This window comes from Nelumbo lutea, chromosome 2, assembly GCF_056320005.1.
Source record: "Nelumbo lutea isolate HS-2025 chromosome 2, American lotus-T2T, whole genome shotgun sequence".
NCBI classification, from domain to species: domain Eukaryota; kingdom Viridiplantae; phylum Streptophyta; class Magnoliopsida; order Proteales; family Nelumbonaceae; genus Nelumbo; species Nelumbo lutea.
The window spans coordinates 41,366,226-41,377,974 of record NC_142685.1 but is presented as its reverse complement, the minus strand read 5'-3'; the positions used below and the strand labels follow the sequence as shown (position 1 = coordinate 41,377,974).

The 11,749-nt window shown below is 39.1% G+C and overlaps 1 long non-coding RNA gene across 2 annotated transcripts; it reads left to right on the top strand.

Moving 5' to 3' along the window:
• The first annotated feature begins 318 nt into the window (after positions 1-318).
• On the top strand, positions 319-6,309 carry LOC148870094 (uncharacterized). Of its 2 annotated transcripts, XR_016106849.1 has the most exons (5): positions 319-490; positions 676-764; positions 5,090-5,231; positions 5,473-5,544; positions 5,762-6,309. It is a non-coding gene; the product is annotated as an uncharacterized LOC148870094 (long non-coding RNA). The 2 variants fall into 2 exon arrangements; XR_016106848.1 differs by lacking the exon at positions 319-490 and having other exon boundaries at positions 627-764; positions 5,762-6,069.
• Positions 6,310-11,749: the final 5,440 nt, after the last annotated feature.

The following is an 11,749-nucleotide window of genomic DNA, read 5'->3' as shown; positions in this document are numbered from 1 at the left end:
ACCCATGATATGAGGAGATGTTGCCAATACACGGCTGCAATGGCACTGATCCGAACACTGAAGAAGAAGGGACGAAGAAGTCGCCGCCGCAATTCATTGTTTGTCGTTTTTCCTTTTCATTATTATTATTTTTTTTTTTTTTTGTCTTTTAAAACAAACTCATTGTATGTTGTTAGATTTTAAGAAACCAGCTCCGATTCAACAACCGTTGACGTGTCGAAATATTTTCGCTTCGAATTCAAACGCACTAAATACGGAGTAGGAGTGAGTTACATGTGGACACGTGGAGATGACTAATGGATTCGGATTGAAGCAACTGCCATTCTCTTTCTGCCGCCAACAGAAACTGCCATTTCTTGCTTTAGAGCTTTTGAGCGAGGCCTAGGTCTATTTCAGAAGAGCGCCTTCACTGACCGAAGCCGAACTCATCGACGATGGTTCGATTGTTGTCCATCCTTTAAACTAGATCGCATTCAAAGAGGGCTTTAAGGTTTCTGTGATTCGTGGATAACAACTCCTTTTTTCGACTTTCGTGAATTGCTTCTATATCCATGGTCAAAGCAGCGATTGGGGTTTTTTCTTCACATCTCGGGGGTTTTTCCTTTTTTTTTTTGTATCATTTTCTTTTTTTTTTAAATGATGCAATGCATTGTTACTTGTATTATCAATGTGCAGCGCAGCTGTGCAGGGTATAATTCGTGGTTACCTAGTTTCATCTCATCTCTGAGCTTCAAGCAAGGAAGAAAATGGTTTAAATTGCCAAGGTGCGAATACTTTACTAACCTGCTCTGAAAAATTATAATTCGCTGTGCAGTGATTGTAGAAAAAAATATATATTGCCCAAGAGATTAGCTTCCATCTAAATAAAATATAACCGTATTTGCACGTTCTATTAACTAAATTTGTTGGGTTTCTTAAAATAATAATAAAAAGAGATAAAAAAATGTGCATTCCATAACTCATACAGCTTAAAAATTGGGAGAAAAAAAGTAGGGCTGGGCAATGAATTGAAATTGATTATTTGAACTCAAGGATGAATGGTTATGTGGAAAACAAAATATCAGGATGCTGCAGGCTTCAAAGTCAAAGCTCCACAAAAGTTGAATGTTGGTGCACTTGATAGGACGAACTCCTTGCCCTGCATCTAAACATTGATGATTCTGTTGAAAGGGACAACTTGTTTGGACTTTGGAGGAGGTTTGACAAAGGAACTTAAAAAAGGAACAACAGGAAAAAAAGAAAAACCTTGGGATGATGGGCCCAAATCCTCTTATCTGGATTTGAAGGGTCCAACCAAACATTATCAAGGGGGCAAAGCAGATTAGACAAACACTCAACATTTTCATCCCTTAACCCTCTATGGCAACTAAAGTTCCAAGTCAAAGCTGACAGATTTAACAAATAAGAAAGGAATTTTGAAACAACCTCTTTTTTTATACAAAGAAACAGAAAACAATGATGGAAAAAGGTCTTTTAGGCGAAGATCTCCAATCCAAGTGTCCTCCCAAAACCGGATAGAATTACCAGAACAAACATCATACCTGACACAACTAAGAAACTGTGGGAGAAGTTTGTGAATTGCCTTCCATGGTGTTGTTAGGCTAGCTCTCCTTGATGCACTAGCATCCCACCCATTCTTTGAGCATCCATGAATACTCTTCACCATTTCATGCCAAAGCCTTTCTCACTCCAAAGGCCATTGCCACAACCACTTCCTTAACAATGCCAAATTCTTTTTAACCACATTACCTAGACTTAATCTCCCTTCCTCTTTACTTCAACCCACAACCTCCCATCTAATTAAGTGATCTTTTTTACCTCTGTCCTTGGGATACCACCTAGGGAAGCGAAGAAGTTAGAAAATATGATGAGAGATTTCCAAAGAGATCGGGAGAAGAGGTAGTAAGTAGGTAGATTCATGAGGGTAGCTCCTATCAAAGTGATCCTACCACCCAAAGAGATATAATTCTTCTTCCACAAAGCTAACCTCTTCTCAAGCTTCTCTATGACTTGAATCCAGAACCTACTCTCCATCTCTCCTTAGGGTTTGCCCCTAATGGAAGCCCTAAATGGGACATAGGCCAAGAGGATATAGAATACTCAAGACAATCTGCAACAACCTCAATCTCCACAATCTCCAAATTGATTCCCACTATGCAGCTTTTTTTCTAGATTGATTTTCAACTTGGAGATTCCTTCAAAGGCTCTAATAATCTCCTTAAGGTTTCCCACCTTCTCATTATAGCCTCCATCACAGAAAATCACCAAATCATCTACAAACTGAAGATGAGTATTTGGAATTCGGTTTCTGCCTATTCTTCATCCCCTTATAACATCTTCTCTATCAGACCTAGTGATAATTCGATTGAACACATCAGTTAATAGGGTAAAAAGGAAAGGTGAAAGTGAACCCCCTTGTCTAATACCCCTATAGGCTGGAAAAAAATCCCTTACCACCCCATTTACTAGGATGGAGTAATGGCAAGTGCTAACACAACCAAACTAACATCCAACTACACCACCTTTCCACGAACCCACATTTCCTCAAAACCTCTATTAGGAACTCTGCCAATCCACCAAGCCACAGGCTTTCTCAAGATTTAGCTTACATACAAAGCCTCTATGCTTGGATTTCTTCATCTCCTCCACACATCCATTGGCAGTCAAGATCAGATCAGTTATTTGTCGTCCTCAAATGAACCCCTTGAACTTGACCAATGATGGAAGGAAGAGCTTGACCAAAGATCAGATCAGTTATTTGTTGTCCTTATACAGATCATTTTTTATCACTTCCTAGAAATCATGGTAAAAAGCCATTGTAAAACCATTTAGGCCTGGAACTTTAGATCTATCTGTTAAGAACATCGCCTGTCTAATCTCTTCTTCCTCAAAATTCCTTTCCAACCACATCTTCTCTTCATCCAATCTTGGCCAATTTACCCCTTCTATTTCTAACCTTTCATTCAGGGGTCTTCTATAAATTGATTTAAAGTGGTCCACAAACTTCCTAGCAATATCATCCTGATTAGTAAACACATCCCTTCCTACCTTTAATTTAGACAGAAAGTTGTTTCTCCCCCTTCCATTTGTCACATCATGAAAGAACTTAGTATTTCCGTCACCTTCCTTAATCCACTTGTGCCTTGATTTCTGCCTCCAACTTATTTCTTCTCTTAGAAGTACCTCTTCCAAGTCCTTCAATTGTCTCCTCAAATCTCTATCATCCTCAGCCAAATTAGCTTGAAATTCTTTCTCATCCAACTCTTCCAAAATGGTCCCTATTCCACCATTTTATTTTGGATCTTAGCCTCTACTGTTTCTTGTGAAATCTTACCCCTTTCCACTTTATCCCCTTCAATTCCTCATTCCACCAAATCTTTACTTTATTCACAAAGTTCTGGTGGGTTAACTACATGTTCTCAAACCTAAACTGTCTAGCTCCATTGATAAAATCTTCCAAACCTATTGTTATAGGACAATGATTCGAAATTACCCTAGGCAAAGCTCTAGACACCAAGTTTCCCCAATAATTTCCCAAGATAAGTTAAAGATAAGTCTATCCAACTTTGACCACAAAGGGGTTTCCTGTAGGTTAGACCAAGTATGTGTTTGGTTCCGTTTACATTTATTTAGTAAATGGTGCCACATAGGCTCCCCATCAGCAAAGGCCTCATTAATTGCATCCATACATATCGGTGTTTGTAAAGCAAACATCAATTTCTGTGTGCCTCTCTTGTTTCAGGAATCTACATTTTGGAGCTTCCTGAAACGGGTAGGCGTTTATTGGCACTTTGCTGATGTGGTGCCTAATGGCGCCCATTAATTGCTTTTCTCGGTTTTGTAGCCACACAAGTACAAACCGTTTACTCGATAAATGCAAATGGAACCAAACACCCTCCAAGTGAGTCTATCTTGTAAAAAGTGGAATTTCCTCTAACTCACAATTGACAATAAAGCTTTTAAACTTCCTCGTGCTAGTTGTAATGGACTTTTGGGAATTACTAGTTTCTTCAGAAAATTGTATAACATTGAAATCCCCTCCCAAACACCACAGACCTTCCCATAAACCCTGAATTACATGTAACTCATCCAACATATCATTCCTTTATCTATAGTTATTATTGGGACCAAAGGCAACAACCAAGTCATAAATATGATCTTTTCCTAGTTGTTACAAAAATTAGAGAACTTTAGGCCATCAAACTCCTTCAAGATGGAAGACTAGAAAAATATCATGTATTCACCTCTCCCATACCGGCATTGATGTTGTGTCTTTCTGGGGAAAAAACTAAAGTTTCTTTCTTGATGCACCAGCAGATAGTGAAGGGCACAATTCTATTAGATACGACCTTGCTTGCTAAAACCCTTAACAAACCAAGATAAAAATGGCATGTTGACAGGTATAAACCCAATTTGTCAACCATTCTGGAAATAGCATAGAAAAGTCTTGTCTTCCAACAGGAAAACTGTTCTCTGGAAATTTTTTATGACTATTTTCCTGATATACCAATGAACAGAAAATGAAAAATGGGTTTAACAATAGAGCTAGATCTCTATAGAGGGGATTTATTTCTTCTGTGTACTAGAAAAAATGATTAAATTTTCTAATGATAGACTGAACAAGGATGCTTGGGAGTTGTGCAATAACTTCTTGTGTGGACCCTAGCATAGAGCAATCAAAAAGTTGCTTTCACATTCAATTGTGGCTTGTTCGGTAATCATTTTGGAAGGATATGCAGTTGAAGCAATTTAATTAGAGTCATGGAATTATCTATCAAATAAATAAATAAAAGATTCATGGAATCCATTATCAGGAAAAATTAAATAAAATATAGGTGCTTTTGATGGAAAGTCAGTATAGACAAGCACTTTCCATTTCACTTAAAAGGGAAAATCTGATTGCAAGTTCTGCTGCTGCTGTAAATCAATTTATTGGCCTTTCTATGGAACTAGCTAAAGAAGCTGTTTCTAAGTACTGCAGACATGTTTAAATTGTAGAATTGTTGATATTGCTGTTATTTTAAGATAAGGTGCTCTCTCTGGTTCAGATAATTTGATAGTTCTTCATTTCTTGCTTTATGTTTTGCAGGTCTTATAATAGCTAGTGCTCTAGGAAGAAGAAATATTTCAAGTATACCATAAAAATCAAAAGAACTTCATCTAGAGGACATTATACACCGAAACTTGGTTTATGTACTGCCATTAACTAGATCAAATTTATAGTGGTTAAGGTGATTTTTTGTTGGATAATATTGCAAAGATTTTATCTTCCTCTACTAAAGTTCCAAACCTTTACAACCATTGATTTTACTTGAATAGCAAAAGGGAAAGGATAGCATCTAATACTCATCTCAGACTTAATCCCAAATATTTGGGGTTGGCTACAATAATCCTCTCGTGCCATTGCCTGCTATCAAGATCCATGTTTTCTGTCAAATTATAAGTCCTTGAATCATTCTTTTATCATTTCAGATCATGTTTTCTTTGGTCTTCCTTTGCTCTTTAAAAGCCTAGTAGCTGTCTGGCACTGGAGCTGAATTACAGGTACTGAATAATACTCAAGACTTGTTACATGCTTCCAAGGGATATGAGGGATCAGCTTCTGTTGTTGAAGTTTCCAATTGATCAAATAGCATTCATGGAGTTCCCGATGGTCATACATTCTTAACTAGTAGTCTATTGATACATCAAACCTCTTGGTTGTGAAGTTCTTTTGGTGTCTGTATCAAATGATTCTTCATCAGTTCTTACTGGTTGGCAGGAAAATGAGACCCATAAACTCTGGGATGACAAACTTAAACAGTCAATAGGCGTGAGCTAATTTTGGTCACATTTGGAACAGATCTGTGTTGGATGTAATTTTGGTCACATTTGTCTTACCATGTGATACTGTGCCCCTAGAAGTGTTGGTGTGCTGGATGTGTTTCACCATCTAAGGATTCTGTTTTTCCTGTTGAGGGAAACCTGGCATTAGAATGGGATGGGGAGCATGAGAATGGTGTAGTTTGTCTTATAGGCAAGACGCAATTACCAGAATCTTATTATGAGATGAAAGGAGATGCTGATTCAGTTTTAGTTGAAATGGAAGATCAAACTCAAGGAGGTTTACCCTCCAACACCGGATAAGTCTAAATTTTGCACAAAATACTGTTTTACAGTTATTTCACCGTCTATTTGCAATTAGACACTTAGACTTGTGAAGTATTGTCTTGTCTATTTTTTTTCTTTATGGTCAAATATTTTAATGTCATCAATTTATCAGCTCATTATTACAAACAGGAAAAAGCAAAAAACATAGAATAATGGTTTTCATAAGGGCTCTTGGTTAAGATATTGTTATCCTTGTTCATTATCAAAGTTTGATCTTTTATGGATCAGGTAGACTTCATTCTTTGTTAAGCAATCATCAGTAGTAAGATCTGAAATGGTTTATTTATAAAAATAATAAAATATAAAAATCTTGATATTCTCAAATAATTCAGTTTCACATCAAGCCATTGAATGTAGTGTCATTGGGAGTTTAGATGATATACATGGTACGCCATTTATGAGTATGTTTGCAACTCAGACTTGAGGCCATGTGAATTGAACCTCAATTTACCTGCCAAAGGGAAAAAAAAAAAGAAATTTTAGCCTATTTTAGAGTCTAGGATGTTGTATTGTACCCTCTTGACTTAAGTTTGTCATGGAGTCTTACAACCTGTATGGGTAAGGTCATGCACAGGCTTATCAATTTTTCTTAATGGCCTTCTAGATTGAACATTTTGACAGTCTCCTGTCCATGCATTGGACGATCATTGTGTTCTCACTTGTTCTTTTTTGGCTCCAAGGGGCTACACAACTGGGGGAAGGGGGTAGCCCATCCCCAACCCCAGGTGCAGGTGGGATTTGATCCCAAGTCTCTGCTACAACCAGCAGGAGGCCTTACCGGCTGGCGAGTTGGCACCTTGCCATCGTGTTCTCACCTTGTGGAGTGAGACTTCAGCTCCACTTGTTTAATATTCTAATTCACATTTTTAATGGGGTCAAGCAAACTGGAGGTATTAAATGTGCAATTTGTTAGTCACCATGCCATCTTCATTCTTTACCTTATTTGTATGGTTGTGGCTTCATGGCTCTTGAAATGTCTTTTGTTGATATTTCGATTCCAGGTACCTTGGTTTATAGCACAACCATCCCAATCATTCCTCACAGATCACAACATCAATTCCATTCTATCCATCTCCCCAACCTTTTGCAGTCTTTGCTATGGACGCATTCCTCAGGAAGAAGTATCATCGCCGCCGATAGCAGTAGCAGTGATTCAATGTTCTCATCCTACCCAGTTCGGCACCAGCAGACTTATCTAGATTAGATTACTTGTTCTTATCTTATCTTATTAATTGATTAGATTTGCTGGAGACTCCCTAGGACTAGGACTCTTGTAATCTCCTATTTAAGGAGACACCATTATTGAATGAGAATATCGAATTTCAGTCAAGAAAGAGAGTAAAAGGAGAGTTAGGTGATCTCTTGGACAAATCACCCTTAGGAAGCCAAGATAGGTTCTACAAGAAAGGGGAGGAACAAGGGAAAACAGGAGGTTTTCCCTGTGGACCAACTCGTGACGAGATCCTATTCCCGGGCCCATAACAACTTGGTATCAGAGCAAGGCGTCATGGGAGATCTAGAGCAGCTATCATCCAGGGTCCACGAACTGGAGCATAGGATCGTGGAAACCAGTGTGGAGGTTCGTGAGGTCAAAGACGATGTCAGGGAGCTGCAACGCTTGCTGGAATCGTATTTCTCTAACAAGGAAAGGAACTCCGAGGGAACCGCCACCACCAACAGCCGCCGACCAAACTGAGTAGAGATGTCCGATGAACAACAAACTGCCGGCCCAGCAGCCACGGTTGTTCCCAAGTATAGCCGGCTAGAATTTTTGTCTTACAACGGCACCGGAGATCCACTGGGATGGTTATATCACTGCAAACAGTTCTTTCATAACCAGCGCACGAATGACAGAGACAAGGTCAGTCAACGGAAGAGGCACAGCTCTGGTTCTACCATCTGGAGCAAGAAGAACCCGGGCTTAGTTGGGGACAGTTTAAATCCTACTGCCTCCTCAGGTTTGGACCCCTGTTGACGAGCAACCCGCTGGGTGAATTAATTAACCTCAAGCAAACTGGAACCGTGGCTGAATACCAGCGCCAGTTTCAAACCCTTCTCGCCAGGGCAGCCTCGGTACGACCAGATCAACAAGTAGATATGTTCACCGCAGGGTTAGCAGAACCCCTAAGGGTGGACGTGGAGATGCAACACCCTCCCAACCTGGTCACAACCATGAATATAGCTCGCACCTTCGAACGCAAGGTACAACTCAGCCGGGGAACCTTCAGTATGGGGCGGGCTCCATCAGCATGGCCATCCCCGGAACCACTCGGAATGGCTCCATATTCAGCAACCAGCCAAGAACGAAAGCCACAGACGAGCAACAATTCCAGATCAGCATCCAGTGTGGGGAGCAGCGTCGTTGCACCCCCTATTAAGCACTTGTCCAGGGCTGAGATGGCGGAACGCAGGGCGAGGGGACAATGTTTTAATTGCGATGAACTCTACTCAATAGGGCACAAGTGCACGAGACTTTTCTGCCTCCTGGTGAAACTAGAGGAAGATGAGGATATCGAATTCAGGATGGGACAATGTTAAAGATGTTGGAAGTCTCCCTAGGACTAGGACTCTTGTAATCTTCTATTTAAGGAGACACCATTATTGAATGAGGATATCGAATTTCAGTCAAGAAAGAGAGTAAAAGGAGAGTTAGGTGATCTCTTGGACAGATCACCCTTAGGAAGCCAAGATAGGTTCTGCAAGAAAGGGGAGGAACAAGGGAAAACAGGAGGTTTTCCCCATGGACCGACCCGTGACGAGATCCTATTCCTAGGCCCATAACAGTCTTTAAAGTTTATTTGTTCATCTAGTTGCTATTGCGGAATTTCTTTTCTTCATGCGGATGACATAACCATCTTGATTGACTCCTTTATCTGATCATCTAGTGGAAATTTGGAATTATTCTGTTTTTATATAACTATATAAGAAAAGGTTTCATTTGATTAATTTAGTTCCAGGTTTCCTTGGAGATGCTAATTCCTAGGCTTATTTTTCTTCTTAGACATGCATCTCAACATCTTGATCTCAATTGTGTTCAACTGTTCATTCTGTATGCTACCATTGCTAGCTAAGTTATTTTTCTTGTTCAAATTATTGTCAAATAGGTTTCCTTTTTTTTTTTTTGATAAGTGAATTATCATTTAATTAATTGAAAAGATTACAAAGATAAGGTTCCAGCTACTCAGGTGGAGTATACCACCAATAGAAAACATAATCAACATATTTTGTGTTTTGATCTAGAGCATGAGCAACTTTAGTATCTAACCTAGGTTTATAAACAAAATTCACATTGTTCAAAACTATAACTACAGACAAAATCCTATCTAGCAAACTAGCGAAAAACCCAAGAATTTGTTGTCTTTCCCTCGAAGAGCATTAACCACGTTCTTTGAATCTGAAAAACTATTTAAAGACGTTGTTATGGGCCCGGGAATAGGATCTCGTCATGGGTCGGTCCACGGGGAAAACCTCCTATTTTCCCTTGTTGCTCCCTACTCTTGATGAACCTATCTTGGTGCCCTAATGGTGATTTGTCCAAGCGATCACTTAATTCTCCTTGCTCTTTTTCTTGACTGAAATTTTCGATGCCTTTATTGAATAAAATCAGCTCCTTAAATAGGAGATTACAAGAGATAAGAGTCCTACTTTTAGGAAGACTCCTTGCTAATTAGGAAGACTCCCTATTAACTATCCTACTGAACTGAACTGATAAGACAAGATAAGACTCTCTTAATCTATCATACTGAACTGATAAGATAAGATAGGACTGAACTGATAAGATAAGATAAGATTCCCTTAATCTATCCTACTGAACTGATAAGATAAGATAAGACTCTCTTAATCTATCCTACTGAACTGATAAGATAAGATAAGATAAGACTCCCTACTAATCCTTACTACTGAACTGATAAGATAAGAACACTGAATAGATAAGACTCTACTAAGCCCTACTACTGAAAGCAGATAAGGCAAGAATATTGAATAGATAAGATAGGATGAGAACACTAAATTGCTGCTGCTGAGAACACTAAATTACTGCTGCTGCTGCCGGCGTCCACATCAGATGTTGCTTCAAAAACCACCCTTAGCTCAGCTTCAATTGGTTCTTTCATAAACCCCAGATTGCCACCCACAGAAGAAAAATTTTTAGGATTAGTATAAGAACAAAAGCCACAAGTCCCTCTATTTCCGGCACTTATTCCACCATCACACTGAATAAAATAGCTTTCCATGCTCAGAGAGACTAAGCATATGCTATCCTTTTTTACAACATTTCCTGTGGGGACTAAATCACACTCCTATAAAGATCTTAAAGTTTTATTTACTGAACTGAAAACCCAATTACAGGACCTAGCAACTTCCTGAAAACTATATCATTTAGAACTTGCCAAACAAAATACCATGCCACTTCCGGCCATGACAAAATGTTGTTTAAATTAATCCTGAGTACTCATTCCCATATTCAGAATTAAATAAAAAAATTTGTTGCAAATAGGTTTTCCTTTGACTCATCTTGTTGTCACGATAACCAGTATGAGGATATTAGGTGATTATCACATTGACTGTGGAAGCAGTATCAAATTACAAGCAAACTTTACTGATCCATAAATGACTTGGACTGAGTCAGCATCAGCTCTCATTTCTTTTTGGTGTTGTGAGGTCATTTATCTTTCCCCCCTTACTTTGATCTCTTCAAAATTCAAACAGACAAACAAATTTTTTTAGAGGCAGATACACAGTGGGTTTCCCAGGTCATACCGACAAGAATCTACATGACCATCCTCCCCACCTCTAGGGTTGTCTCAAGGCATCATAGTAGCAGTCTTTACCCAATAAAGTCAGATTCTGTTTCTAATTTAGACTCAATTATGTCTGACCATTATAAAATTTCAATTCGTTATTTAATGAACATCGACGGCTACTATCATTCACAATTTTAAATTGACAGAGAGAGAGAGAGAGAGAGACGTTGTTAAATTAAATGCTATTGTTTGTGAGCAAGAACTTAAAGAGATGAATTCATCAAAAGGAGTACTGAGACTGCTTTGCTATACCGCGTGCAATGACGAGGCCTTCTGCTTTAGACTCTAGTGGACAGAAAAAGGTCTTTTAAGCATGTTGATACTTGGGTGCATCGTTAAATACAGAGATCCAAATTCCTGGGTGAGCTTTAGTACTGTTGAATCGTTTAATATATTCGTAGTGTGTAAAGTGTAAACTATCATCACATCACTCGCCAGTTATTAAAAAAGCAGCCGCACCACTTTTCCCATCCAAGTTGCGCTCAGTGCCCCCGTCTTAGCTTTGTGTTATAGAGCCGCTGCTCCTACTTCTTTCCTTTCCACTTGCCAATTGGCCAATATATAGCCCCCCTGCAAACCTATGTCCTTTGTTCTTATGCGCACCTACTTCTGCCTCCTCGCCTTTGGTGTTCTATTTTTAGTGCGCATGTGATCGGATCTGATTCTGAACCCATCTGATCCGATTAAGATCCGAGGAGTCCAGTTAATTTTTTTTGCATGACAACATTAAGTATTCCATGCTCATAAATTTATGATGTGGCTTGACCCTAACACTACAGAATCTGAATCGATTGCAA